Source organism: Clupea harengus, chromosome 2, assembly GCF_900700415.2.
Source record: "Clupea harengus chromosome 2, Ch_v2.0.2, whole genome shotgun sequence".
Classification (NCBI taxonomy): domain Eukaryota; kingdom Metazoa; phylum Chordata; class Actinopteri; order Clupeiformes; family Clupeidae; genus Clupea; species Clupea harengus.
In genome coordinates, this window is record NC_045153.1 from 13676462 (window position 1) to 13681064 (window position 4603).

General features: G+C 46.9%; 1 protein-coding gene across 2 annotated transcripts in view; it reads left to right on the plus strand.

Moving 5' to 3' along the window:
• Positions 1 to 1498: 1498 nt before the first annotated feature.
• Positions 1499 to 4603, plus strand: part of rev1 (REV1 DNA directed polymerase) — a 26985-nt gene continuing 23880 nt past the window's right edge. For both annotated transcript variants that reach the window (XM_031583415.2, XM_012842342.3), the window contains exon 1: positions 1499 to 1829. The gene's annotated coding sequence lies outside the window, so the exon portion shown is untranslated. The remainder of the gene's footprint in view (positions 1830 to 4603) is intronic.

The window sequence follows — 4603 nt, forward strand, 5'->3', positions numbered from 1 at the left end:
TCTTGCTCTGCACAGCTTTGTGGCATGTGGGCTTGTGGTGTGGGCTTGTGGTGTTACTTGGCTAACACAAAGCGTTTGCCATCCTCCAGCTTTGCCTAACCTCAACAATTAGACACCTTTAGAGTCATCTAACTGGCTTGACTCTGCTGCATTCAGACATTTTTACTGAGCTGATTGTGCACACGTTGAGTTTATCATTGGTCCCTTTTTTATTGTGGGATCTTGCCAAAGCCCATATTTACAGACTTTCATAGTTTATGTGGTGTATTTGCATGCCATAATTGATCTTCATTTTCCACCAATGAAAACCCTGCTTCTGTGGCAAACTTCTGACATCCGGAATCTGGAACCATGGCAACAGCCAAGCCATGCAACCAATAAGGCAAAAGAGAGAGTGTCCACGGTAGGCCTACAGAGGCACCACAGTGTGAGTGCTCAAAGACAGGAAAACCTTTGTGTGAAATGGTGTGTGTGTGTGTGTGTGTGTGTGTGTGTGTGTGTGTGTGTGTGTGTGTGTGGCAGGGCTGTGTGAGATTACTATGACTAAACATACTGGACTGTACAGTAGGCTATTCATGACATTCCACTATAGATACATTATTCCATGCCATTGTCTTCGAATTAATTAATTGCGAAGATTTGTCGCTAGAGGGCGGGCTATACATACAATCTTATGAGAAGGTTATTCAATGTACAGATAATTTAAAGAATTCTTTGTAATATCAATAAGGATAAGCAGCTCTTAAATAGTGAATTTGTAGGACATTCTCTTTCAAACACCAGTAGGATACACTCCCTAACTGTACAATAACAGGAAAGTGTGTGCGTCGCTATTTGAGAGGTTCTGCTGAAATGTTGACAGTGATTGAGAGCGTCACGTGGAGCACATTTCGTTGGATAGCATATCCTTCCGATGCAGCTGTTTCCCCTTTGCATTTTACTAGTAAATGCGGTTGCCCGAGCTTAACAACACCAGTACGTTTTTTAGAACAGGCCTACACCTTTGCCCAGACGCACTCTTCTCCTTTCGCCTCCCCCATCCCATCTCTGGTGACGAACCCGCCGCCTATATGATATGTAAGCCGTGCGTCAGACTGCGCCAGCTTGCCAGGTTTTCTGAGGACACTGAGGAAATGGCTATGATCTTCTACACCCAAAGAAGTGAAGTCTGAAATAATAGTTATACTTCACCTCCACTCGCAAGACAAACATGCAATGTTTCGTTGTAAAATATTCTTAATGAACAGGCAACTGGTTACCTGTTTCGCCCATTGAATGCTTTTCCTCGGTCTAAGAGCGTTGCATTCATACAGTAGCCTCGCAGTGTAGGCAACAGCGACAATGTTATAATTGGAACATCAGACGGCTTGCAGCCGCTATGGTGACAGACAGGCAACCCAGTCAATGAACTGGCAAGTAGAGCGAGACAACCCACGTTCATTGTGCCTTTTTCACTGCGCTGCGTCAATTGCAGTGTGGTCAAGTCGCCACACGATGGCGTTCTGACAGTAGCTGTTAGGGGCTAGGGCTGTCACTATCTGACCCGGCAGGAAGGAGGGTCCTGGGCTGAAAACAACGAGAGGAGGAGCCGGAGGATAGAGGGAAAGACTATGGAGAAAGAAGGGGAAGAGGGGTGAACGAAATCCTTGAGAAGCCACGAGAGCATGTCGAAAATCTGCAGATCAAAAGCTATCACGACGGCAGCCTTGATCGACGAACCCAGACACGTTGAGAGGCTGGCGGACATAAGCCGTTGATCCGCCGAAACGACTGTGAACGCTTCTGGTTTGTTTGGACGTGAGAGAGCAAGTAGAAAACATAGAGAGAAGGTGAGCAATGACTTCCATTTTCCGTGGTTCAGAACACTGTAGACAGACTACAGGGAGTCGCAGACAGACGACGTTTGTTGGTCCTCTGTAATTATGTAACAGAATGTCAACGTGATTGTAGCTAGTGCTCACACTTTCTTTGTTAGTGCCATTGGTTCATGATTATGTTGAGCAATGCGAGTCATTTGCTAACCCGCTAGCTAGCTACAATTGCTGTAATGAATGTGCTGAAGTGGAATGGGTTTAGTTGCACTTAGTGTGACACTTGTCTGGATCAGTTGCCCGTGCAAGCTAGCCGACTTTCCCCATCTGTACACCCGGACGTTTTCCCGGTTACTCAGGTGCTGGCTTCTTTTGATAGTTTGGCAGGCTCGAGCTGATGTTCTCTTGAACTAGACTGCACTTCGGGAGCGAAGATAGTTAACTCACATGGGACCGTCATGAAAGACACAACATTATCAGTAGTGTGTGACAGTTTCAGCGGGAGGGGGGTGTGTGTTTAGCACTTTGAACCCGAGAGGTTGTTTTCGTCGTGTGTTCGTGTGTGTCGACAGAGTGGGCCATGTGATAACGGCCCATGTGGTGAAAGTAAGTAGCTGGCCCGTCCGACCGGGACAGCGCTCAACACTCAGAAAGATAAATAGTAAGCCGATGAAATGCCCGCTGCTGCAGATTGCTGACCAGTGCGCCTGTGGGCTGATTTACAGACAGACCTCTTTAGTGCACACACTTGACTCAGATGACCCCTCTGACTGGCTTCAGCCGGTTTCAGTGTATATAGGGTGGTAAATATGTCGCTGTCTGTAGACATCATACTATACTCCGTGCAGTTGTTTTTGCATTATTATGATTCAGGCCAGTCCAGCTGTATCTCCTGTTTATAGCAAAGTTTTGTAAACATTGACATACATGTATACACACTTTTATACATGCATACACACACACACACACACACACACACACACACACACACACACACACACACACACACACACACACACACACACACACACACACACACACAAACAAACACAAAGTAAGCAGATGACATAATAGGCAGGCCTGAACAGAGCGCAAATTGTCGAGTTCTTTCAGTTGTTTGACTGACACTTTGAACCTGTAATCTGAACTATCAGCAAAATGAACATCAACCCAATACTATTTCGTAAAACATTGCATAAAAACTACAGCAACCCACCTTCAACGGATACAGTCCTCTCACCCTACTGAGAGTGAAATGTTTATGTCTGTATGTGTCTGTGTGTGTGTGTGTGTGTGTGTGTGTGTGTGTGTGTGTGTGTGTGTGGGGTACTCTCATTTCTACTTTCTTTTCACACTCTCACTCTCCAAGCGCTAGTCCCCAAGTCACTATCTCCATGTGTAGTCTCACGCATCTTTGGTCTTTTGCGGTGTTTTCTCCCCTGGTCTCTTTCTTCTCTCTTCTCTGCTGGAATCTGGCTGGCAGGATCGGACTCTGGAGTGAGCCCAAACAGGTGCCACACAACCCATTCCATCTCATCCGGTCACCGGTGTTGTGTGTGTGTGTGTGTGTGTGTGGGTGGGTGGGTGGGGGGTGGGGGGGGTGGTGTGGGGGTGTCCAGTTAAACAGCGACACCTGCGCTCCACCAGCTGTGGGATCATTTGGGGTTTCCCAGGGGGAGCATTTGAGCGCAGCGCAGCGATGGTTAGGGCAGCGTTGGCAGGTGTCCAGCGGCAGCGGATGAGTCAAAGGGCTTCTCCTGCAGCAGTCTCAGGCAGGGAGCGGAGAACAAAGAGCAGCTTTGAGCGCTGATGCCAAGGCCTCTCATTGCCTCCACTCTCTGATTCACTGAGGGGATCCAAACAGGATGTCCTCCTCTCAAGACCCGTCTTTGATATGAAGTCATACACAGCCTACAGTTGTTGCTCTTCAGTACAAGAAGCCATTCAGGTGATTTTAAACTCACAGCAACTTAGAATACTGAGAAGTCTAACACTGTGTTCCACTGTGTTTTGTATCTGTGGTTGGCTCCCTTGAAGGAGAGGCATTGACCTGGCAGTTGTCAGCGCAATGTTTACCGGTCCAGCCAGTGAAGTAACACACAGGTTGGTAACTCAATGTTAAGCCCACTCATAGGCTCGTAGGGTGACTGTCAGACAGCAAAGTTAGTTCATGTGACATTGTTGGCTGTCCATGACTTGCAGGACAGTTTCCAGTGCACGTTCTTGAGATGATGGGGACATGCTGCCCCGGCATGGACATGACATGGACAGGGCATGGTAAGGTTCAAGGTTCAAGGTTCAAGTTCAAGTTCAAGTTTATTATCATATACTCACAAACAGCATTTATCAGTAATGAAATTCTTTGTGCTCAATGTCCGTTCAACTTAGAGGATAAATCAATTAAATACCAGAGAATGGAGAAAAAGGGTAGAAAGAAGAGAAAAAAATTGTAGTGCAAAAAGATATTTCAAGGACAGTTCAGCATCCTGATGGCATGTGGGTAAAAACTAACCCTGTAAAAACCCTGTATCTGCTGGTACGGGATCAGTAGTGAAAGGCAGTAGGATGAGTAGGTAGGTAGTAGTGTAGGATCAGTAGTGAGAGGCTTGGGCCCCCTTTTTTCTTCCTGTTCATTCAAAGGTGTCCATGTATGACCAGTAGGTGTGACCCTCAGTAGCTGATGCAGTGGAGAGGGCTCTTGGGCATCCGTGCCAAGAAGGGTAGGGTTTCGTAGGGTTTCGTCAAAGCCAGTTCCTGTAACTGTTCACAGTCTTGACTGACCATCCATCGCT